Source organism: Schistocerca piceifrons, chromosome X, assembly GCF_021461385.2.
Source record: "Schistocerca piceifrons isolate TAMUIC-IGC-003096 chromosome X, iqSchPice1.1, whole genome shotgun sequence".
In the NCBI taxonomy this organism is placed as follows: Eukaryota; Metazoa; Arthropoda; class Insecta; order Orthoptera; family Acrididae; genus Schistocerca; species Schistocerca piceifrons.
In genome coordinates this window covers 376,091,728-376,119,136 of record NC_060149.1, presented here as the reverse complement: position 1 = coordinate 376,119,136, position 27,409 = coordinate 376,091,728, and positions in this window count along the sequence as shown.

The following is a 27,409-nucleotide window of genomic DNA, read 5'->3' as shown; positions in this document are numbered from 1 at the left end:
TCTCCAGAGCACTAAATAAATATTTACAAAAGGGAGAGCATGAACACCGCATTGACCAGGCCGTAGGCGTGAATACATACGGATTTGTTGAGGCTATAGACCGACACAAGTCTGTAAATGTGTTACCTTCTATTACTACGCATTTGTTGATCAAGAGAAGGCATCTCGAAATATAGTATTCGTCACAACTCACTTTTCTGAGAAGAAAAAATCAGTAGAATTGATTAAGAACTGCATTACTAAGCTTTATTTAACTTAGGAGTACATTCCCAGCATTTTAATAAGACTTCATTTGTCACTGACTGAGGTATTAATACATTCAAAGCATTGCAATCCTTTCAGCATTATGCATGCACTATACGTGTTCTGAACACAATCGTAACACACATTTTACCATGATAGTTACTTGAAAAATGAGGTCGTAGTAGTTTATTCCACAACTTATGTTGTCAGAGGTACTGTCCGTTCCATGATCAAACCTGGTGACGTGAATGCCATGCGGACAAGCTTGAAGCATCAAGTGGAAACGGTGGAACTCCCTTTTTTAGAATGCTACCTACAGTTGTGGTTAGAGAGTACGGTAAAATCATGGAAATGATTCCGGAGAAAGGGGTCTCTGGAAAGCTTACTGGTTAAGACAGCAACATTGGAAAATAACTAGTTACATGTTTGGAGCCACTGAAAGATGCAAAAAAAGTGCTCGAAATCGAGAAGTATCCAAAGCCTGAGTTTGTTTTGTTATGGGTGCACAAACTGCGAAATCATCATGATTCTTGTAGTTTCCCCAATGTACTGAATATTCTATGAGATTACGGGATTGCAGCCAATTCGTGTTAACTTCTTTCCACAATAAATCAAATGGCTCTGAGTACTATGGGACTCAACATGTGAGGTCATCAGTCCCCTAGAACTTAGAACTACTTAAACCTAACTAACCTAAGGACATCACACACATCCATGCCCGAGGCAGGATTCGAACCTGCGACCGTAGCGGTCGCGCGGTTCCAGACTGAAGCGCCTAGAACCACCCGGCCACACCGGCTGGCCTTTTCCACAATATTTCGGCTGGAAATTTGTGAATTGTGATGGCAATGCGACGCTTGGAGACAGGGTGTAGGTTTACGGTAGACGGAATGCCCTAATGAAACATCCGCTTTCCTCCTAACCAAGACGTCCAAAAAAGATAAGCAACCACCTTCTCGATTTACATTGTAAATTGGTTGTTCTTGTTGATCGAATTCAGATGCTGCAAGAAACGTGACAGTTCTTCTTCACCACCCGGCCACACTTGCGCATCGCCAGAAGACTCTAGGTTTTTGTTCTATTGACTCAAGTACCCTTTAATCAGTCTTCCCACAAAAAAGTTTGCTACTAGAGACTCTAGGTTTTTGTTCTATCGACTCAAGTACCCTTTAATCAGTATTCCCACAAAAAAGTTTGCTACTAGAGGGGAGAGAGAACTGCCCATGGCAACGCCGTCAGTTTGCTCAAAATATTCATTGTTAAATAAGAAGTAGGCTGAAGAAAAGAGATGACGAAAAAGTGCTGTTACATGTGACGTGAACTTATTGCTGATAAGTGACAAGGTCTCCATCAGAGGAACCTTAGTGAAAAGTGAGATGACATCGAAACTCACTAACAAGTCAGTTTCATTAAGTTAAAATGACTTCAGTCTACTGATAAAGTCAGATTTTGGACAACGTAACGCAGTCTTTGCTAGGGAAAGGCTTGATTCAAATCGCTCAATTGGCTCTAAGCACTGTGGGACTTAATATCTGAGATCATCAGTCCCCTAGAGTTAGAACTACTTAAACCTAACTAACCTAAGGTCATCATACACATCCATGCCCGAGGCAGGATTCGAACCTGCGACCGTAGCAGCAGCGCGGTTCCGGACTGAACCCCATGCATGAAATGCATTCATTAAGAGCTATGAGCAGTTGCTCATTTTCGCTACAGTGAAATATCCATTTTACTGAAGAAGCCCTCATTGTACATAAGGTGTGCATTTTAGAACCCACATTTACTGGACAATTTTTTCTTGCGTCGGTCCATACTGACTCTTTCCAAAATGTGGAAAGCAAAGATCTTGCAGTGGAAGAGAATTGTTTCACAGTATCGAAGATGAAGAGTTGCTCATACCTCTTACGTTTTGCATTTTCGAGGCCATTTCTACTAGATTCGATTGCTTCGAATGATAACTCTTGGTATGTCCCTGAACATTCAGCATTCCCCCTAAAATACTTTGTATGTATGGTGGTATGTAAGTATATCACCAAATAATTTCAAGTAGAACTGTGACTATCATACCTCATATCCGTTGGTAGCCACATTCCATGTTGATATTAGTTGCACTACACCAAACTAATAAACGCATTTTGTAAAATTCTTCCTACACTTTAAATTCTAACAAGCATTATTTGAGTAGAACTGAATTTAGATGTTTTATGTCTGCCATCCCTCGTGAGTAGTGTTTTCTGTGTTTGTTGGTTTAGGGCGTTTACGTTGAAGGTCAACCGCGATTTACATATTTTATCAACTGTTTGGATTACTTTAATTATACATGATGCAGAAATTTTTGATTTGTTGTTACTTCTGTGGTTATTCTCAAGTGTACAGCTTGTTAGTATAGATTAATTTGAAGTGTGTGGGCTTGTGAAACAGGGAAATGGCCTCGAGTGGGATGCAGTATTCAAGGGAATAAGATCGTTTATTTGTACATTACTGTCTTCCCCGGCAGGCTGGGGGCCTTTAAGTCGTTTCTAACGTCTTACTGTTTATCTAGTACACCGACTAGCCTCAGCGTAGGTAATTGTTATACAAATTTCACGAGTCACAAACATGTGACGCAACCCCTCTCCTTCCTTCCGCCCCTCCACCATACCCTGAGCTGACAGAAAGGGTACTCCTCCACATAATTAATCTTAAAACTATCGTCAGTTTGGGGGGAGGGCGGGGGCGATTGCGACTCACTAACTTATCATGCCACTGACGAAACAAACATGATGGGAAAGAAGCTGTTTAGAATCCAGAGTATACAAATTTATTTGGCAGAACATCTTTCAGCCTTAATTAGGAGACAACAATCCGTCAGCATTGCGGTTATGGAGAGGACACACCAGCAACTTTTGGGGACAACAGTGGCTGAATTACTGCAACGTTGCTGATGGCATCATCTAGTCAGTATGTTGATGTGATTTGAGAAAAATATTTACAAATCAAAATCAATGTGCTTGGACTGCGATTTGAAAGGCCGGTTTATGTGTGAGCTTCAGTGTCATCTGTCAGGCGGAATGCTTGGATCGTGTTAAATACATTAATGAAATTTCATTTACTTATAAAAATCATATTTCAGTTAGCAGTGTGGCGATACAGTGAATTTTTAGTGAAGTGAATCATGTATAACATATAGAAGAGTGGCGACCCGGTAGCTATTTATTTAAATCATAGTAGAAAAACTCTCAGCGTCTGTGTACTTATCGAGGGTTCCACACTGAAAGATGTTCCAATTATTCAGTCAGCTAGCCTGTTTTCAAACATTTTTACACTATCAGTACATAAGTAACATCGAACTACGGTTAAAATATGGAAAGTATAATGTGTTATGCTTCGGATATGTCAGTGAATTGGTCTGATGATGATTTTTGGAACGTAATCCTTCCCGCTTTGTACACAACACTGGTAACTGAATCCAGTATTGCATCGGCTAAGCTTATGACGGAGCTAACAGTATTTCGTCAGCATATGAAAACTGGTTCTACTTTTTTGATTTCCAATTAATATTTCCCTCTCTCAGGTAGCCTAGTTTGAAAATTTGGGCGCCGCTGAGTAAGGAACTGTGGCTTCACGAATATGCTGTGCAACCATAGGTGACTGCCGTAGATCCGAAGTAGGTGGATTGTGACAAAATGAACGACACGTTTATGAAACTGTAGATTAATTAAAGTAGTTAGTAATCTTTTGTTTTAAGATACGTATCGTAAATTGACATATTTTTCTTGACACCATTGTTTCCATTCCCAGTAATCTACTTGCATCTTTCCTGTCGTAACGATAAAAGATCTTAGAGAGTGTTCAAATAGCCAGAAAGTGATATAACTGGGCTTTTCATAAATTCTAGAGCGTTTCAAACTGTCCCAAAAGATATCGGAAACGTAAATTCAATCCATCCATAGTCCCTTGAATACTCCACTTCGCCAGTAAAGAAGAATGGTGAGCGCGCAGAAGCGGATGCGGCTCTTTAGGCACGCACTTTGAAGACTGCAAGCTAATATTCTTCACATAGCCGCATAATAATGCCTTCGACACAAAACCTCCGTTTATTAAAACCGGCATATGAGAGAGGGACTACTGCATCACACTCATTCACGAAATGAGCTCCATTTCCAGCTATGTGCAATCGTGCTTGTCATTAAACAACTTCCATGATAATATATAATGCTGGACGGGCGCTAAATAAAAACAGTTAGACCAAGATAATGCTGTTATTGCGCTCATTTCTGTGCGCCAATGAAGACGGCGGTAATGTGCATTGCTTCATCGAAAGCTGTATAAATCGAAGTTGCGACGCATTACCATGTGCCGAGTTGGTAACGATAGTGGCAGACATTTCCGATGTAGTATACGTACACAAAACCAAATTTTCCATTCTCAACAAGCGATATGTAGAACCATACAGAGGCTCTATTTTACGGTCTTCCGATTACGAACCAAGCGGCCTCCATATTTAAATATTTATTTAATCTTCGCAATTACAGCCTACTATCTGGGAAGCTAAAATAGGCCATACAGTTCATACTTTCCTGGATAATAATAAATATGTATATTAAATATTTATACCTTGTACTTACTAAATAAATGCTAACAGTAGAGGAACGCGAATACTAGAACTGCTTGTTACCCATACAGAAATACAATAATACCTATTAACCAATTACCCAACTACTAATACTATAGTTATTACTACAGCTTCTGCTATGTATCTCTTCAGTTGTTAGGGTACATCTAAACTTTAGATGGTTGTTTCTGCTACTGGATCCGCCCTCATACTACGCCGGGTAACAGCCATTGTCTGTTGGAATCCTTGGACATCGGTCAGCATGTCGGCAGCGATTCCTCAGGTACAACCGATTTCACGATCCACTTTAACGTCTTAAGGGCCACCCTTTCTTGCTCATGTGCATTAAAGCCATGTAAATCCTTAGAAAACCACCGCAGTCTTCTTATCTCGACCTGCTGAGTTCGTTGTCTAGACGGTATAGCAGCATGCTGACGTGTCGCTGGGTGCCTCGTGATGTGTTCCTTGCTTCCAACATGTGCTAGGTGGACCATTACCCAGTGCGTCTTCACATATTCCTAAAATGTGTGCTTTGGGGTGCCAGACTGCCGCAGGCGCAACTGTCATTCATTAGATATTTATATTACGGGCGTTAGGCCATGGTTCAAGCAAGGAATTATGCCTTGTCCCACATCCTAATACTAGCAATACAAAAATGGTCAATAATACAAACACCGGCCGTGAAAGTCTGCATTATATGCTTACCATTCATTTGTCTTTTAATTTTGTACAGTTCCATAGCATACGGTCTATGACCGGTCAGATGAACCGGTCAGTCCACTCGAAGATTAACGGGATGTAAATTTTAGACTCTCCCTGATAAGGACAAATTCGTATGATCTCCTGCCTGTGTCTGTAATATCACATCCATTTTGTCAGAGTTGTAATATATGATCTCGTGTAAACCGTTTCGTATTGGCCTCAGTTCCAAGTATCCTTCGTACTTCCATTTGATTAACTTTCTTTAACCAATAAACGGATCTCCCTTTTATGATTTGCAAGTCTAATTGATTTATTCCTAGAATTGCTAACAACGTACCATTCGGGGTAATACAGTAGGCGTCTGTAAATTTTAGTAGCACCACTCGTTGAACTCTTTCGACTTCATAAGTTGCAGTCTATGAGCCAAATACCTCGCACCATAACCTACAACTGATGCTAATATACATTGTTGGTATGAGCTGTCTTTTTTCAAGGAAAGTCTAAATTGCTTATCTACGATGGGTATAATTTTTTTCACCTCGTTTGTACCATTCTGGCTGCCTCCTATACATGATGTGCAAAATGAAGACCCTCTTCCAGGAATATGCCTAGATATCTCGTTAGTATGCTTCTACTAATCGTTACAGCGTTTACTTTTATTTCAGGATTCGTCTCTACTTACCCTTTCAGCAGGAGGCACGTAGTTTCGTGAGGTGCTAATGACAAATTGACATGTCGACATCATCATACAAGTTTACGAAGCGGAAACGCTGCACTACATTTGTTTTCCGTGGTTCTCCTGAAGTCACTATGTACGACGAACAACACTTTATCTGCATACCCGGCCGGAGTGGCTGAGCGGTTCTAGGCGCTACAGTCTGGAACCGAGCGTCCGCTACGGTCGCAGGTTCGAATCCTGCCTCGGGCATGGGTGTGTGTGATGTCTTTAGGTAAGTTAGGTTTAAGTCGTTCTAAGTTCTAGGGGACTGATGACCTCAGAATTTAAGTTCCATAGTGGTCAGAGCCATTTGAACCATTTCATCTGCATATGCTAACGGTCCGCTTACGTTACGGCTGTCATGTACCTTCTGTAGTATGTTCTCTAATGCTATGTTCCAAAACTCTCGTCCACTTACTGATCCCAGCAGACAGCCTTCCGATGTGACCTCTGTCATTTCCTTTCCTGGACGTATTAAAGATGCATGTCTCCCATGGCAACAGTCTCTCAGGCAGTTCTACAGCGCCTACGGACAGTCAAACTCCTAAGACGACCAGAGAAAGACAGCCACCATAGCTTATCCAAAGTGCCAGTAATATCGATCTTCGTAGTCAGATCGTATGTAGAATGGATGCCATCACTAGCGAGATCTCCATATTAATTGCATGTTCGACCGACTTGCCTCTTCGAAGCAGCAGTCTCTGGTTTTTGAATCTCTTGCTTAATAGTTTTTCAACATCTTAGGGAGAACTTTCAGAAGTTAAATTACCCTGTAGGATTTGGGTGTCATTGGATATTTGTGTTGCCCTGTACTAATAATCACCACGTCAGCATTCTTCCACGGCGCAGGACGCTTTCTTGCAAGTGATACTCGTACAGTTTTCACAAGTAAACCTAAAGTGTAACCAAAAAGTTTCCATTCAAAGACCGTAAAGTTTAGAATCGCTAAACAAATCAGGCAAAATCGCCATGAGTGCTGATGCAAACATCCAGCCGACGTACCAGGTTGAAGATAATCGTTTGGTAAAATATCGTGTCCTGGTGCATAAAGAAGCCCGTAACTACGATAATGATGGAAGTGGGAGAAATGAATTAAAATTTGTGCCACAGGTAGGACTTGAACCCATGACGTCCGATGACACCCATTCAGGTTGTCCGTTGACCCGTTCACTCAGTTTTTTTATTACAGAGAGTAGCTAACCCTCTGACCGTTCACGCTGATCTACCGTGCGGACGCCATTAAACCACCGTAGCAGTATAGGTACCACAGCTACACGGACCACCCTCCATAAGACAGACTTCAGATCACGTCTTCAACTATGTCTCAAAGAAAATTTAATTATATCAGATTTATAAGTCCACAACTGGCTGCAGCTCATCCTTATCCGATAGGAGTCATCGACCCTTCAAGGCCGCCTTTAAGGGACCAAAGGCATGACAATCACATTGGGAGAGATCAGGACTATAGGACATGTGCTGGAGTGTATCAGTAGCTTCCACTGCGTGCAACAATGCGCTCAAGAAACGTATTAACGTGTTGTGTCTTATATCTAATTGCGACCAGCGCGGGACTTGGCTAACAGTGGGTTTCAACAGACATACTGACCCATAAACATTCTTCATTCTCTCGTGGATGTCTACCACTGTTTGTACTTTGGCAGCCAAGAAAAGAATAGCAGCACACTGGTCCTGTTTGGACGCATTTGGTAATAATGTCACCATATTTCACGTCTATGCGTTCACCGCGTGCACGTTGGGAAGACACGAATGTCACACTAATCCCTTGCCTACATATCGCTTCTTATACACCCGCATCGGAGACGCACTAAGTTATATATTCACTACAGCAACGCCCTCAAACAGAAAATTCTTGATCGCCCCTTTTTATCCAGTTGTTCACATAAAGCTTGTATTATTTCAGAAGAACCCCATCCGGTACTGGAGGTTTTCTCTTTTCCATTCTCAAAATTATTTGTCTAATCTCTTCTTGGGCAAACAGCTACTCAAGTTTATTATTTCTATATTCTTCCCACAACATTGTTCGTAGCCTATAGCTGAGCATCTGTCTCTCCTTCTCCTTCGTCGTCAGGAAGCAGTGTTTCCATCAGAAGGGCAGCTGACCGTTCCCAACTTCCTGTCTTCTTCATCCCATCATGGACAAGACTGTTGGTGATCGTATCTTATAGTAGACTATTTTGTATGACATTCCCCAGGGATTGGTTTCTTAATTAGTTTCCACGAATTTTTATCACCCACTCATTATCATTTCCATAACTCATCCTTAAAACGTTATTTAACATACACACATTTCTGTAGCCATCGGATTCTTTCTTATTGGGTCATGCTGCTTTGTTATAGCTTCTAGTCTTGTTTTGCGTCTCTAGGTATTCCTCTAGAAGGACCTCTCCTGATAGGTACCGACGCCTCCGTTATCCTGTGTATAGCCACAGTCAGGTCTTGCCCTTTAACGTATACAACCTGCGATGGACTTCTCGGACACTAAAGAACAATTCCCATTTCTTCAAAGTTTGCCTCGTTGATTGGGCTTTGTGAGCACGTTGGCTGTGGTATCTTGGATTTTCCTTCCAGCTATGGTATAGTGTGTTATATTGCGATCACTCGATGTCGTTCCACTCTAAACCCTACAGCTTTTCACACAGCACGCAGTTGCCATATTCACTAGAGTGACGTCTATATCTGACGATGCTCTGACCCCCGCTTCATAGCTTGATTGATAACAAGATGCATCGAACACCCGCAGGGTGAGTTCTACGATGCTTCTTCTAGTTGACTTGGACGGTCATCAGTCAGGAGGCTATGTCACAATACTGTTTTCGCATTTGTGTCACTGGCGTACACAAAAGGCTTCATTAAACATAGGTGACTAATATCACTTAGTCTTAGCAGATACCCATCGATCGCATCACAAACTTGAACATACATGGAAACCCGAATATTGCCAAAAATATTGCACTTCACTTAAATAATTGGGGAATAATACCATTAACTAGATCAAGGTTTGTTTTTTATCACAAAATTGCCAGCAAAACAACGTAACTCCTCTTGTATTTTAAACTAAGAGAATAATTTACAAATTGCAGCTGATGAGCGGAATACTTAACCACTGATAAAAAAGCGATCTAAAAGCTCAATGGAAGCGTTTTGTTCCAGTTAACATAGATTCAGAATGCTTCCTAAATTCTAAAACCGAAGTACAGCTTTTTAAAAAGTACTTTCTGAAAGTAAAAGCAGAATGAATTCATTCTACAGTGATCGTGTTTGGATCACAATAGGTCAAATTTCGGTTAAGAAGATATTTTTATTATTTTAAGGGTACAACGGGATCTTCACGTAAAAATTAAATCGAGCTGTCTCAAATGCCATCTGCAGACAGCCTACACTAGGCTGTTCATACGTGGGTCCCTTTTCTCCTTTGCCCACTTGCAGTGTCGGGAATATACCGCATACCACGCACATACGGGAAAATTTATGTCGGAATGACTGGACGATCAATCAACACCAGGATCAAGGAACATAAGCGACATTGCAGGTTAGGCAGGTGGAGAAATCGGCTGTGGCAGAGCCGACACGGAAGTTCTGGCTGTAGAGAAGCACTATCCTACCCGCTTGTTCAGAGAGGCGATAGAAATACAAAAACACGGGAATAGCTTCTACAAGAAAGAGGAAAGCCTTAAGGTAAACGGATCCTGGCTTCCCGTGCTGCAGCGAACGAACGTCGGAGGTAGCGAGAGGAGAATCGCACCGGAAATGACCGCGGGTAAGCCCTCGGACGTTGGTGCGCCAGGTACATTTAGTCTGCGGCTGCGAGCTCGGCTCCAGTTCACCATCAGCTATGGAGGGTGAAGCTTTGACAGTGTCAGCCACTCGTGCTGGTGAAACGTCAGTAAAATCATCAGACCAACGTCGGCCGAAGAACCCGAGACAGAAGCCAATAAGCAGTTTGTCCACAAGTGGCCACGAAAGCCTTAACAATTCTGATATTTTGTCTAAATCCAGTCACATTGTCATCTATAGAAATCAAAGTTCTTGGTTCTAGTTAGGAAAATCTTAAAAAATAAATGAAAAAAATTTACTGTCCTTCGTTGTAGCAATTTTTCTGATTACCACGTTTATCCTGCTTCAAGTGCGCAAATTGCATTTAAGGTAAAGGTAACATAATGAGCAAAAGCATTAATCTTCAATACAATATAAAAAGCAGAGGCCTCAGCATTCTACACGCTGGTTTTAATATTTCAGATGCACTGGTACCCTGCTCTTGAGCTTTTTCTAAATTGTTTTCGTAAGTCCATTTTTTTCTGCAGTGCATAGTGCAATGATGTTAGTCTACACTCAAATTCCATTACCTTGGTGGATCTGACTTTGTCATGTGGTGTATGAATTAGCCTGACACACAAATTTCTTTACAGTTTTCCTGGCCGGAGTATCGCTTTAGATTTGGGGTTACAACTTCTTGTATATTGACATATTGTGTTACCGTCCTCAGTAGTTATGCAAATTTTTTGTTGTGTCGGCTACTATGGAAGTCAGGATCGACACGAACACGGAAGGAAAGACGTTGCGATGGCCGGTAGCAAGAATGCAAAATGATCTGTACATTTCACATGCTGATTAATACAACGCTATTTCCATAAAGAAGAGAACCATTACTTATCTTGTTTTGCCTTCCACGTGCAAGCACTTTCCACTACTACTACTCGTAGAACGCAGGCTAAGTAACAAAGTCCTATTACTCAGTACTGATGCTCTCGAAGTTAGCGACCGAACTCGTGCAGACCAGCGATGAGCGGTTGGTTAAATCAGTGTTGACAGGGGGCGGTGAACTCTATGTTTAGAGGTGTGGCGTTCACTGCTCTTTTCATCGGCGCGCGGGTCGGCGCTTTCTTGATGTCGTTTCGCAGCGCTGCTCTGGTCGGTGTGCAGTTGATGCTTTAGGACTGCACAATTTTTGTTGTGTCAGTTTCCAGATTCCACGTGCATGGCCATATGTGAAGCAGGACTCGAACCTGCGACCGTAGCGGTCGCGCGATTCCGGACTGAAGCGCCTAGAACAGCTAGGCCACCAGCGGCCGGCCAAGCTGTTGCATACTTCCGCATTGATTTTAGCAGAAAACTGAGAGAAATTCGGTCTAAAGCTTTCAAGAGATCAAATACAGAGTTTTAAAGATGTCCGTAGGGACTATTATGTCACAGCAGTCACGCAGGGTATGTGTTACACAGCGTCCAAGGAACTGCGCACGTTTTGTAATCTCCTATGTTTTTCATTGCGTTCCTTGATCTTGCTTTTACTGTTCGTACTAATATTTTTAGTCGGCGTTCAGCATAGTTATCGGCCAAGGGAGTCGATGACTGTTTACAGGTATTTCTTGGTGTACCAATACTATGAGTCCTTGGTGGAAACTTGTGTGAAGGTTTTGAACATTCCATGCATCGTTGACTATATTAATTAGCTCTTCTTTCAATATATCCCATTTATCAAAAGTCGTTGTGCTCATTTCTGAGCGTCATGATTCCATGATCCAAGCATGTCCATCCGAGACTGTTATCACCTTCTCTTTTAGCCTCCTGAAGAGGCAGACCGGAGGTCATGTTGATTTGATCTATCCACCTGTTAGCTGCTCTCCCCCTCGTTCTCGTGCCCTCCATCTTTCTTTCCATGATTATTTTCTCTAGGTTTTCTCTATCTCTTCTCACAAAGTGGCTCAATAATCGACACATCTGTCCTTCTTTCGGTTCACTTTCTGTGTAGAATCCTGCGCTAGCACCAAAGCTCAGATCCATCAGTACTCTATTTACCATTGGTCATAAGGCTCTGTGTTTCGCAACGATAAAAGAAGACAGAAAACACAGTATGTTTGAACAAGATGGATGTTTGCGCTGTTCGTTATCGCTCCGTTGTGCCATATCTTGATGAGCTTTTTCATAGTCGCTCGCCTTAGTGTGATCAGTCTTCTCATCTCAACTTCATAGCTTCCCATATCGCAGATGGCTGACCCAAGACAGCTGAAAGAATGCAAAATTTCCAGTTCCTTTCTGATCTGTGACTTGGATCTGATGTCCTCTGTAAGTTATCATGAGTTTGGAGTTGCTGAGACTGATGACAAATCCGTATGATAGACTAATGTCCCTTACTTTTGTCAGTAGTTTAGCGAGTTCATCTTCGATGCTGTCTAAAAACTACGGTGTCATGAGCAAACCAGAGGTTGTTAATAATTATTCCACCAATCGAGATGCGTTTAGTTGAACCATCAAGAACATTCCTAGTTATTTGTTCTGCAAAGATGATATACCGTTGGCATGATGAGACACAATTCTAACACCTTTTGATACACTAAAGGAATCAGACATTCCAGCGCTTGGATTCACAGCTGTGAGACGATTATTGTGCAGACTTCCGATCAGTGCAATAGCTATGGTGCGACACCGAACACTGCAAGCATCTGTCATAACATTTATAAGGCAATATTGTCAAAGGCATTTCTATAGTTAAGGAATCACTCAATAGAGGAAAGTCCACTGGACCTGACGGGATACCAATTCGATTCTACACAGAGTACGCGAAAGAACTTGCCCCCCCCCTTCTAACAGCCGTGTACCGCAAGTCTCTAGAGGAACGGAAGGTTCCAAACGATTGGAAAAGAGCGCAAATAGTCCCAGTCTTCAAGAAGGGTCGTCGAGCAGATGCGCAAAACTATAGACCTATATCTCTTACGTCGATCTCTTGTAGAATTTTAGAACATGTTTTTTGCTCGCGTATCATGTCATTTCTGGAAACCCAGAATCTACTATGTAGGAATCAACATGGATTCCGGAAACAGCGATCGTGTGAGACCCAACTCGCCATATTTGTTCATGAGACCCAGAAAATATTAGATACAGGCTCCCAGGTAGATGCTATTTTTCTTGACTTCCGGAAGGCGTTCGATACAGTTCCGCACTGTCGCCTGATAAACAAAGTAAGAGCCTACGGAATATCAGACCAGCTGTGTGGCTGGATTGAAGAGTTTTTAGCAAACAGAACACAGCATGTTGTTATCAATGGAGAGACGTCTACAGACGTTAAAGTAACCTCTGGCGTGCCACAGGGGAGTGTTATGGGACCATTGCTTTTCACAATATATGTAAATGACTTAGTAGATAGTGTCGGAAGTTCCATGCGGCTTTTCGCGGATGATGCTGTAGTATACAGAGAAGTTGCAGCATTAGAAAATTGTAGCGAAATGCAGGAAGATCTGCAGCGGATAGGCACTTGGTGCAGGGAGTGGTAACTGACCCTTAACATAGACAAATGTAATGTATTGCGAATACATAGAAAGAAGGATCCTTTATTGTATGATTATATGATAGCGGAACAAACACTGGTAGCAGTTACTTCTGTAAAATATCTGGGAGTATGCGTGCGGAACGATTTGAAGTGGAATGATCATATAAAATTAATTGTTGGTAAGGCGGGTACCAGGTTGAGATTCATTGGGAGAGTGCTTAGAAAATGTAGTCCATCAACAAAGGAGGTGGCTTACAAAACACTCGTTCGACCTATACTTGAGTATTGCTCATCAGTGTGGGATCCGTACCAGATCGGTCTGACGGAGCAGATAGAGAAGATCCAAAGAAGAGCGGCGCGTTTCGTCACAGGGTTATTTGGTAACCGTGATAGCGTTACGGAGATGTTTAATAAACTCAAGTGGCAGACTCTGCAAGAGAGGCGCTCTGCATCGCGGTGTAGCTTGCTCGCCAGGTTTCGAAAGGGTGCGTTTCTGGATGAGCTATCGAATATATTGCTTCCCCCTACTTATACCTCCCGAGGAGATCACGAATGTAAAATTAGAGAGATTAAAGCACGCACGGAGGCTTTCAGACATTCGTTTTTCCCGCGAACCATACGCGACTGGAACAGGAAAGGGAGGTAATGACAGTGGCATGTAAAGTGCCCTCCGCCACACACCGTTGGGTGGCTTGCGGAGTATCAATGTAGATGTAGATGTAGATGTAGAGAACAAGGTCACAGAACTCTCGCGATTTCTCAGTTATTTGTCGTATGTTAAAGATATGTTCACAAGTTCCGAAAAGTGTGAGGTGATCCACATGAGTTGTTAAAGAAATACGTTGGAATTCGATTACTCGATAAATAGTACAATTCTCAAGGCTGTCAATTCAACTAAGTACCCGGGTGTAAAAATTACGAACAACACATAGATCTCGTGATGGCTGGGTGTTGTGTGCTGTCCTTAGTTTAGTTAGGTTTAAGTAGTTCTAAGTTCTAGCGGACTGATGACCGCAGATGTTAAGTCCCATATTGCTCAGAGCCAACCATTTTTGAACACATAGATAATATTGTGGGGAAGGCGAGCCAAAGGTTGCGTTTCATTGGCAGGACACTCAGAAGATGCATCAAGTCCACTAAAGAGACAGCTTACACTACACTCGCTCGTCCTCTGTTAGAATATTGCTGCGCGGCGTGGGATCCTTACCAGGTGGGATTGACGGAGGACATCGAAAGGGTGCAAAAAGGGCAGCTCGTTTTCTATTATCACGTAATAGGGGAGAGAGTGTGGCAGATATGATACGCGAGTTTGGATGGAATTCATTAAAGCAAAGACGTTTCTCGTCGCGGCGAGATATATTTACGAAATTTCAGTCACCAACTTTCTCTTCCGAATGCGAAAATATTTTGTTGAGCCCAACCTACATAGGTAGGAATGATCATCAAAATAAAACAAGAGAAATCAGAGCTCGAACAGAAAGGTTTAGGTGTTCGTTTTTCCCGTGCGCTGTTCGGGAATGGAATGGTAGAGAGATAGTATGATTGTGGTTCGATGAACCCTCTGTCAAGCACTTAAATGTGAATTGCAGAGTAATCATGTAGATGTAGATGTAGATGCTTGTTCTGTGGATGTGTGAAGCTGAATGTACGGCTTCAGACGATGGTTAAAAAAGTAGAGCAAAATTTTACTTGCAAGGATATGAGAAGGACTATTTAGTAGTTGGAGCTGTCTCTGACTGACCTGGAGAGAGATTTAGATCTTTTCTCTGGTCTCTCCTCAGTTTCCCATATTCTTTTACACACTGAATGGGGAACATCCGTACCTTCCTACCCCATTTTTAACATCTCCGCAGATATACCGTCTAGACAAGTGGGTTTATAATTCTTCAAATGTTGAATTGCGTTCTCTATTTTTCTGTGCAAGATTGTAGATTCAAGTATAAGAATAGAGAGTCAGTAGGCAGTCTGGGCAGAAAAGTGTTCTCATCAGTGTTCCTGGAATTCTGACATCCAGCCACTTTCAGCGAACTTCTAGATGGTGCCTTTGAAAGGGCGTTGCCGATTTCTTTCCCCATCCTTGCCAAACCCAAGCTTATGCTCCTTCGATAGTGACCTTGTTGTCTGAGTAAATGTATTAAGGACGGAAAACAATCACCGTGTTTTAACAAAAAAAATCAAAAAACGCTGAAGAATCACATATTGTTGCACTCTTGGTTTAAAAAGCGCGTGGATATGTCGAAAGCGAAAAAAGTGACTTAATGGATAAGGGGAGCATCAATATTCGACTGCTTGTTGACGATGATGTAATGTACAGGGAAGTGTAAGAAGATGTAAAAAGATACGGAATGACTTAGACATAATTTCTATTTGGTATGATGAATGGCTGCCTGCTCTAAATGTAGAAAAATTTAAGTTAATGCAGATGAGTCAGAAAAACAATCCTGTAATGTTCGAATACAATTTTAGTGCTGTACTCCTGGACACCGTCACGTCGATTAAATATCTAAGCGTAACGTTGCCAAGTGATATGAGATGGAACGAGCACGTACGGTCAGTAGTGGGGACGGCGAATGGTGGACTTCCGTTTATTCGGAGAATTATAGGAAATCATAGCTCAGTTGTAAAGAAGACCGCGTACAAAAAAGTAGTGCAATCCGGATTAAAGGAAAACGTCCAAGGAATTCAGAGGCGTACTGCAATTGTTACCGGTAGTTCGAGCAACTCGCGAGTACCACGGAGATACTTCGTAAATTGAAATGGGAAGCCCTGGAGGGAAGACGACGACCTTTTCGCAAAGTGCTATTGATAAAATTTAGCTGAACCTGCATTTGCAGGTGACTGTATAGCGATACTACTACCACCAACGTACATTTCGGGTAAGAGCCACGAAGGGAAGTGAACAGAAACTGGGGCCCGTATGGAGGCGTACAGACAGTTGTTTTCTTTCTCGATCCATTTGCAAGTGCAACAGGATGGGGACTGATAAGATGTGGCCCAAATTTAACCCCACGTGCAGAAAGCGAAGTAATGCCTGTATCTGAGGGAAATCGTAACTATGGCTTCAGACACAATTTGCCCCATCCGCCCTCTGTGGTTGGTATTTACTTCACGTAGAGAGCTAGCGGCTGTCTCAAATCCGCAGATTTGCCGTTACATCTAGGCTTGCGGCTTGCGAAGATACAACTGCGAATCGAACAAACACGAGGGTTATTCGGAAAGCAAGGAACGATCGGTCGCGAAATGGAAACCACAGTGAAAATACGATGAAGTTTTGCACAGGTGTGTTGGGCAGTGTCTCTAGTATGCCCGTCGGTCGCGTTACTTCGTTCTTTTTAGTTCTGAGCACACAGGGAGCACATAACGATTCCTAGAACAATAGTGTCTCCCGCCAAGTACGAGGGACTGGTGAGAAATTTCGCCTGAAGCTATGCAGCCAATACTACATAACTGTCGTGCGTTTTATTCTTCAAGACAATTCTCAGCCACATTTTGCAGGGGCAATGAAGAAGCTCCTGCATCGTTTTCAATTGGAAATGTTTGATTACTCACAATACAGCCCGTAATTGTCTCCCTTTGAGTTTCATCTCTGCTCACATTAATCGCTGGCTATGAAGACTACATTTTGGCACAGACAAGGAGCTGTAGGCCAGCGTAGAGAATTGGCGAAAAGCACTGGCGGCTGCCTTTTATAACGAGGGTATTGGAAAGTTGGTACAACGCTACAACAAACGTCTAAGTCGGAATGGCGACTATGGAGACAAGTAGCTGGAAATTTTAGCTAACTGTTGATTTTCACTGTGGTTTCCATTTCGCGACCTATCGTTCCTTACTTTCCGAATAGCCTTTGTAATGTCAGATCTACTCTCTAACTCCGTCTCCATTTCTCTAGGTGAGCGGGTTATTAGAAAAATGACACAACCAATTTCCTTCCGTTTCCGTCCTCCAATCCTTGAGCTCCGTCTGTAATGACTTGGTTGTCAACGAGACGTTAAGCTCTATTGTTCCTCTCTTCATCTTAGAACCCGAGCTCTTGGAAATTTTCGATGTAAACCTTACAGCGCTCGAAAGCGCTTTAGCGTGGGCCTTAACGGCCCATTTTCAACGAGGCCATATTCTAGCCAGTTAGGATTTATCATCCCATTGACAATAATGTCATGTCACCACCCAGGTTTTTGGTGATTTTCTGTGTCCTTGTTACGTTTATAGAAAAGCTTTTCTTAGGTTGTCGAAACAGATACGTTCCGTTCTGTACGTGCTAGCAGCATATTATGAGATATCTTCTCTGTTGTACATTACTGTTACAAGCTGGTAAGAGATTAGAACACATACCAAAACATGTCCTTAAGTCAATAGTTGATGATGACTGTTGTTTTCGGTATTTTTTATGTCAACGTACGATGTCTTCCACCCTACTAAAAGATATATCAGTTAAAAACGCTAGGTTCATCGGTAGTGACGACATTTAGGCGTGCTAGACAACGGAAAGCACACTGCAACTGGAACGACAGTGACGACACTACTTGGCATGACCGATGAGTCTCTCCGACTTTTATTACACCCACCAACTCTTTTGGCAGTTGAAGTTTACAAACTACGATGTTTGGACCATTTCTTGTGGGGAAAGGATCCGCCAGCGATTCAGCTTCCAAAATATATCTTTATGGCGATTTTAAAGTCTACAATGCAGAATGTCTGATAGATACAAAATTAACACGATTTCAACGTTTTGATCCTGAGAGGAATGTGCAGAAATACTGTGAACAATAAGTGCTCCTTTCCATGTAATTCTTGTTACTTAAAATTCCCTCTAGAATCTACCATTCATGCACGACACGCTAATAGCCGGAAGTGCCACTGCCGGGGATTAATCTACGACGGTGACCAACATAGCTGTAGTACACGCATATATCGATCGACAGAAAAACATTGCGAGGCGCAGGTAGCTTAGCACACCACAGGCTAGCCACCGTCCATTATTTCTGGCCCTAGCTTATGTCGCCTACGCTTCCCGTTCCACACCTCCCTCCAGTAGGTTTCTGCATCTAGCAAGTGACACTGAATGTCTCTAGCCCCGATCGTAAAGCTGTTTAATAACTCGTTTCTAAGAACATCGTCTCAGCCATGAAAGTACAGCCAATAAGACTCCGCGTGAACCTTAATTTCTACATCTTACAGATCATAGGTGTTTTGTGACATATACAGTCGTGAACAAAACGAACGGGACCCCTCGCCTTTTCGTTATGCTGAAACGCACAGCTTTAAAGTCTGCTACACAGGCAAGGCGACGAAGTGCTACCAACATACTATGCACAGGCGTGAAATTGAAAAACTATCCGAACTTTGTCAGCTGTTTTCAATCATGTGTAAGACTATATTAATGCTGATTAGTGTGTTAAACGCAACACGTAAATATAAGATATAAATGAAAGAAGATACGCTAATTAGTATGAACTGTACTAATAAAAATGAATTTTAGTTTATCGAGATAGCATAACTGTTTTAGTAAGACAAAGTACCCCAGATCGTTACGAATTAGCGAAATATTATGGGCATTTGGCCGCGAAACGGTCTGTGTCAACGTTCAGACCAGTCATACTGGATTACCGTTGCTGACCTACCATGAAAGTGTGCAAATTTAGCAAGGCGTGAAGATTAATAACGAAATTCAGTTAAAAATCATTCAGTGCCACACGTAAGTCAATTTAGTTATTGATAGAAGCGGAAAAAGTAGCCAGTAATAAGTACACTACTGGCCATTAAAATTGCTACACCAAGAAGAAATGCAGATGATAAACTGGTATTCATTGGACAAATATATTATGCTAGAACTGACATGTGATTACATTTTCAGCAATTTGACTGCATAGATCCTGAGAAATCAGTACCCCGAGCAACCACCTCTGGCCGTAATAACGGACTTGATACGCCTGGGCATTGAGTCAAGCAGAGCTTGGATGGCGTGTACAGGTACAGTTGCCCATGCAGCTTCAACACGATACCACAGTTCATCAAGAGTAGTGACTGGCGTATTGTGACGAGCCAGTTGCTCGGCCACCATTGACCAGACGTTTTCAATTGGTGAGAGATCTGGAGAATGTGCTGGCCAGGGCAGGAGTCGAACGTTTTCTGTATCGAGAAACGCCCGTGCAGACCTACAACATGCGGTCGTACATTATCCTGCAGGGATCGAATGAAGGGTAGAGCCACGGGTCGTACACATCGGAAATGTAACGTCCACTGTTCAAAGTGCCGCCAATGCGAACTAGAGGTGACCGAGACGTGTAACCAATGGCACCCCATACAATCACGCCGGGTGATACGCCAGTACGGCGATGACAAATACAAGCTTCCACTGTGCGTTCACCGCGATGTCGCCAAACACGGATGCGACCATCATGATGCTGTAAACAGAACCTGGATTCATCCGAAACAATAACGTTTTGTCATTAGTGCAGCCAGGTTCGTCATTGAGTACACCATCGCAGGCGCTCGTGTCTGTGATGCAGCGTCAATGGTAACCGAAGCCATGGTCTCCGAGCTGATAGTCCATGCTGCTGCAAACGTCGTCGAACTGTTCGTGCTGATGGTTGTTGTCTTGCGAACGTCCCCATCTGTTGACTCAGGGATCGAGACGTGGCTGCACGATCCGTTACAGCCATGCGGATAAGATGCCTGTCATCTCGACTGCTCGTGATACGAGGCCGTTGGGATCCAGCACGGCGTTCCGTATTACCATCCTGAACCCACCGATTCCATATTCCGCTAACAGTCATTGGATCTCGACCAACGCGAGCAGCAATGTCACGGTATGATAAACGACAATCGCGATAGGCTTCAATCCGACCTTTATCAAAGTCGGAAACGTAATGGTACGCATTTCTCCCCCTTACACGAGGCATCACAACAAGGTTCCACGAGGCAACGACGGTCAACTGCTGTCTGTGTATGAGAAATCGGTTGGAAACTTTCCTCATGTCAGCACGTTGTAGGTGTCGCCACCGGCGCCAACCTTGTGTGAATGCTCTGAAAAGCTAATCGTTTGCATATCACAGCATCTTCTTCCTGTCGATTAAATTTCGCATCTGTAGCACGTCATCTTCGTGGTGTAGCAATTTTAATCGACAGTAGGGTATGAAATTCTACAAGAGTTTCATATTGACATCCACAGGGCGCCGGTACAGAATAAAGGTAGCAATAAAACGTATTGGGGGGGGGGGGGCGAGAATTTCTTAAAATTGCTTTACTGATACTCTATCTGCCGCCACCGAGATTAAAACCGAAAGCAAACTAAACCTCCCTTGCAGTAGCAAACACCGTTCATTACGCTAGCAGACAATCCAGCCAAACAGCACTCTATTATTACCCCAGACATGAATAAGCCGGCAATTTCGCACTGAAAATGGCAAAATGATCTGCAGTTTCTGTTGCATAGAGCTTTCTGGACTCAAAAACATGAATTTTCTGCCTTTATGTGACCGCTTATGTGACAATCATTCCGGATGTTTATCGAAATAACAAAATACTGTTATTAGTGAGTAAGATTAGTAGGATAATTCTGCATCACCCAAGGAAATAAACGGCTATATAGCTGCCAAACGTATTCTATAATGTTTCGAATTCTCCATTATACTCGCCTCAGCCAGAAAACGATCATTAGCGGCAGTGTTTCTTAATCTAGCTAGCAATGGGAATGCTCGCACTTCTAAAATGAGATGGCATTAATACTGGAATCTGAATTACCACGTTTATAGGCAAATGGATTTTATTTGCATTTCTGTAAACGTGATTTGGATCGAAAGCGTAGTTATGAGTAATTTGCTGATGTATCGACTGCAACTTGAACATTTCGAAGAAAGTGTAGGGGAATTATTTAAGCGGTCCTCATCTTCAGTAACTGTCATAGCTATTTTCGTTGTTAGTATTTCGCCACCTACATCGGTAAAAATGGAACCCCACTAGTCTCACTTTCTTGACCGTCTATCTGTACACCCAACTCTTAAAAAACCCGTTTACCTCGAGTACGGGTAGACATAATAAGCGGAAATGTGTCGCACTTCTTGCCGTATACGGTCCCTTGGTGGTGTAAACAAGTGAGCTTCTATGTCAACACAGTCTAAAGCTACGGCAGTTTATGTAATGAAAATTTACGTGAAAGGTCAAAAAAAAGGCTCTATGAGCTATGCAACCAAACTACTTAGGTCATCAGTCCCCTGGACCTAGAACCACTTAAACTTACCTAACCTGTCTGCTTGAAAAACGTTTATTGTCGTCTTAATTTATGTAACTTGCTCTTCGACTTGCAATTTGACAATTTATAGAAAAATGTTTTACCTTGCTAGTCCTAGTTTCAAACATTGTCTGACTGAGAAAACGTAGGCATGAAGGAGTCAATGAAAGCAGTTATTCGCTACTATATCAAACTTTTGAATCCACTGGACACTTGAATTCTCTATATTGATTCTGAAAGATCTGTCATTTCTCTTGTTATTTACTGTCTCAATGTCATTCGTGAGAATAAAATTAAAGGCAGTGGTATAGGTTCCTGATCTGTATACTGTGTATTAATATTCTGCGCTGCTACGTAAATTTTAATGGTTATGTTGTTTTCGTAAAACAGAGTCTCGGTTTCAGTCCTAGGATCGACGATAAACTTCAGAAACATTACTTCGATTGTGGCTCGCCGGCGGTGTGCCCGAGCGGTTCTAGGCGCTTCAGTCTGGAACTGCACTACCACTACGGACGCAGGTTCGAATCTTGCCTCGGGCATGGATGTGTGTGATGTCCTTAGGTTAGTTAGGTTTAAGTAGTTCTAAGTTTTAGGGGACTGATGACCTCAGAAGTTAAGTTCCATAGTGCTCAGAGCCATTTGCACCAATTGATTATGGCTCCTCACCATCAACAATAGTTGTTACCTATAGTTTTGTGTTTTCTATTCGACCGTCGTCACCCTTTAGAGACCAACCTGATCTTTCCATCATGTCATTTTTAACTTGCCTCTTAATATGTCCTATAACTACAGGTTTGTTGAAAATATTAACTGTTAAATACGCTATTCCACAAATTAAAAATTTCCAGTTATCCTTTATGTCTTGAAACTTACTACCGTTCACTTTCACTGAAGAAAATATACATAATAATAAAATGAAATCATAGATTAGAATCTCAAAGCATACTGTGAATGGTTAAAATAAAATGAACTAAAAATCATCTTCTTGTCTAAAATACGTTACTGTTCCAGAGAACTTCGGCACCTCTCAAAATTCTTTACACCCCTGATGTTTAGCCACATGTGGACAAATGGGGGGTCTCATGAAGCAGCACTGTTTAGCTGTCACAAAATAAAGCCTCAAAAATCAGAAAATAAAACTATTCTTCTACTGTTGCTCCGAATCCCATATACTCGTACCAACCGCCCTCTGCTGCGACAACGACTCGATGTCTATTGGGTATTTGACTTTTCTCTTCTTTGTCGGGCCTCCTTACCTCCGCTTCCAGCCCAACCTTCGCTCTCCAATTACGCCTTCATCGGCGAGCCTCTCCTCAATATTTTTCATTTGTGCTGAATTGCTCTTTACCCTTCTTGCATGTACACGTGTGTCATTTATTTTTTAGAGACTGCATGAATGTATAACGTATTTCTTCTCTTAGAAAATTAAATATTACATATCTTGTTGTGAATTAATTTGTTTGTCCAGATTCAACTTACTGTATTTCCTTAAAATTATACAAATATACATCTGTTAAAAAGAAAAAAACAACCTTGAAACATCTGTTGAAACTTTTGAATGCATTATGGGAACAGCAGTGATCAATGTCTTATAAATAATTACTATTATAAAACAGTCTTGACCACAATTTATTTAATAAGGTGACCGGTTTCGACCACTACTGTGGTCATCTTCAGACCATTGAGTAGGAACCTCTTTGTTGGAGAATCTCCAACAAAGAGGTTCCTACTCAATGGTCTGAAGATGACCACAGTAGTGGTCGAAACCGGTCACCTTATTAAATAAATTGTGGTCAAGACTGTTTTTAATAGTAATTATCTGTTGAAACTGATTGGTTAAGGGCTGAAAAAAACACTGCTGCTGATGCTGCTTAGGTCGCGTATAGCCTCCTTCGGCTTCCACAACGGCTCGAAGTCTGTTGGGCACTGAGCCCACTTCTCTAGCCACATAACTAGGAGATTCAAGTAACTCATTCCAATCGTCATGAATCCCATCAGAAAGCTGCCGGTGAGTCGACGATGACTGTCCCTTTTCCCGTATTACTCTGACTATTTCTGCCCAAATATTCTCAATGGGATTCATGTCAACCGCTTTAGGTGTCCATTCCATTACAGTAATATTACTATGGTCGTCGAACCACCTCTTAACCACACGTGCCATATAAATAGGCGAGTGATCTTGTTAGAACATGATCTGATCATCGCCAAATCTTTCTGTCATAGAAGGCAACATCACGTTCTCCAGAACTGATATGTAATTGCGCGCATCGAGTCTTCCTTCCACTTCCCACAGGAGCCCACACCCTTCGGCCGATATCTATGCCCATACCGTTACCGACTCCCTGCCACTTCTTCGGCAACTGTAAATATATTTTGGATTATACCTAGCGTATTTTGGCCGGTAAACAAGTACTTTTTCGGTTGATGCCGTAGAGAAAACTTTTTTGTCCGTGAAAATCACTCGCCTCCAAAACTGGAGAGGTTTGTCGACATTTTCAGCAGCAAAAGTCAATGTCTCTTTCACAGCAGCAGTTCTTGCTCTCAGTCCACCTTCCCTTAGACGACGAGTGACGGTCTTACTGCTAACATTGAGATCAAAAGTCTACTGAATTAGTCGTGCGTTGACAAATGGGTAGTTTTCAAATGGCTAAATTGCTCTGAGCACTATGGGAGTTAACATCTATGGTCATCAGTCCCCTAGAACTTAGAACTACTTAAACCTAACTAACCTAAGGACATCACACAACACCCAGTCATCACGTAGCGGTCGCACGGCCCCAGACTGTAGCGCCTAGAACCGCTCGGCCACTCCTGAATATTACATGAAATGAAATGTTTACGTTTTGCATATACGGCAGGCCTAACGTATTAAACATTTCTGAAATATCTGAGGCGACCAGAAGAACACCCCGTGAATTTTAGCTGTAGAAGGTTGCCTTATAAAAAGGAAAACGTGTTTATCCTCGCTCGCCGTGTTTCCAAGTAGCGCAGTTTACTCTGAGGCATAAATAGTTCTCGCCGGGCGTAAGAAGCGACATGACTAAGGAGGGGAACTCGCCAGGTGCCACACGCTGATTGTTCGGAAAATTTGCTCAGTGAAGGAGAGGACAAAATAAGCGAACATGTGTTTCGGCTAATCTGCAGACCCTCGACCGTTTCCGAGAAAACGACGATCAAAGTTATCAACGCGCTGTTGCTATAGTGTAGATACCTTTTGCGCCCGAGAATGCAATTGAAGCGGTTGCTCAGTGGCTACGTCGTTCCTTCTTAAATTTGATTCCCGAGTTCGAAACCATATATTTTTTTACTATTATTTTTTCCTTCCTCTCTATCAGAGTTTTTTGGGAATGTCTTTTCCAATTTATGTTGAAATAATGTTGTCGTTATTCGTCAATTAACTTTCTGTGTAATTAATGAATTAAAAAAATAATAAACGAATGAGAAAATAATGTGAAACATTTTTGAACCTCCTTACAACCTGTAAGGTTGCAAGGACGTTCACTGCCTACACTACGTTTGTCCGTATACTGCTCTAGTATTCCTGCGTGGTATGGGATCCTTGACAGACGTGATTGACGGTGCACGCCAAAAACGTCCAAGGAACGGTAGCACGATTTGTAATGTCTCGAAACAGGGGAGAGAGAGTCCCAGATTTGATAAGCGAGTTGTGTTGACATTCATCAAAACAAAATCGTTTTTCGTTGCCGTGAGATATTTTCACGATATTTCAATCACCAGCATCTGTTCTGAATGTCAAAACATTATTTCGTCGGGAACTTACACAGGAAGAAATGACCATAGAATAATGTAATTCAGGGCTAGTAAGAAAAAATTTAAGTGGTCCTTTCTCCCGCCCGCTGTTAAAGAGTGTGACGGTAGAGAAATAGTCCGAAGGTGGTTCGATGAACCCTCTGCCAGGCACGTAAGTCTGGATTGCAAAGAAATCCTGTAGATGTAGTCGTGTAGCTGTAACAACGAAATTATGTTGTAATTGCGACATGTGAGTAACATCTGATTTGAACATGGAAGTTGTTTGCTGTTTATTTATATTTTGTTCATTATTTTCAGCCATAGACAAACACCTAGGTGCGTTAAATTGATACTGAAATAATGTTTCATGCATGCATAAATAACAATAAATTCTTTACTACTTGTTATGGTACTGCAGTATCTGCCAGTGTATTCAGAAGTGGATATCGCATAAGACGTTCCTAGAGTGTTTATAAGTGGATACTGCAGACGACTTCGAACAAAGTTTGAATGTAGCTTCTCAAAAGCTCCTTGATCAAACGATCTGAGTTGCTGGCGAATACAGTTTATCCTCACCAGATAGTATATATTATCATTATACACTCCTGGAAATTGAAATAAGAACACCGTGAATTCATTGTCCCAGGAAGGGGAAACTTTATTGACACATTCCTGGGGTCAGATACATCACATGATCACACTGACAGAACCACAGGCACATAGACACAGGCAACAGAGCATGCACAATGTCGGCACTAGTACAGTGTATATCCACCTTTCGCAGCAATGCAGGCTGCTATTATCCCATGGAGACGATTGTAGAGATGCTGGATGTAGTCCTGTGGAACGGCTTGCCATGCCATTTCCACCTGGCGCCTCAGTTGGACCAGCGTTCGTGCTGGACGTGCAGACTGCGTGAGACGACGCTTCATCCAGTCCCAAACATGCTCAATGGGGGACAGATCCGGAGATCTTGCTGGCCAGGGTAGTTGACGTACACCTTCTAGAGCACGTTGGGTGGCACGGGATACATGCGGACGTGCATTGTCCTGTTGGAACAGCAAGTTCCCTTGCCGGTCTAGGAATGGTAGAACGATGGGTTCGATGACGGTTTGGATGTACCGTGCACTATTCAGTGTCCCCTCGACAATCACCAGTGGTGTACGGCCAGTGTAGGAGATCGCTCCCCACACCATGATGCCGGGTGTTGGCCCTGTGTGCCTCGGTCGTATGCAGTCCTGATTGTGGCGCTCACCTGCACGGCGCCAAACACGCATACGACCATCATTGGCACCAAGGCAGAAGCGACTCTCATCGCTGAAGACGACACGTCTCCATTCATCCCTCCATTCACGCCTGTCGCGACACCACTGGAGGCGGGCTGCACGATGTTGGGGCGTGAGCGGAAGACGGCCTAACGGTGTGCGGGACCGTAGCCCAGCTTCATGGAGACGGTTGCGAATGGTCCTCGCCGATACCCCAGGAGCAACAGTGTCCCTAATTTGCTGGGAAGTGGCGGTGCGGTCCCCTATGGCACTGCGTAGGATCCTGCGGTCTTGGCGTGCATCCGTGCGTCGCTGCGGTCCGGTCCCAGGTCGACGGGCACGTGCACCTTCCGCCGACCACTGGCGACAACATCGATGTACTGTGGAGACCTCACGCCCCACGTGTTGAGCAATTCAGCGGTACGTCCACCCGGCCTCCCGCATGCCCACTATACGCCCTCGCTCAAAGTCCGTCAACTGCACATACGGTTCACGTCCACGCTGTCGCGGCATGCTACCAGTGTTAAAGACTGCGATGGAGCTCCGTATGCCACGGCAAACTGGCTGACACTGACGGCGGCGGTGCACAAATGCTGCGCAGCTAGCGCCATTCGACGGCCAACACCGC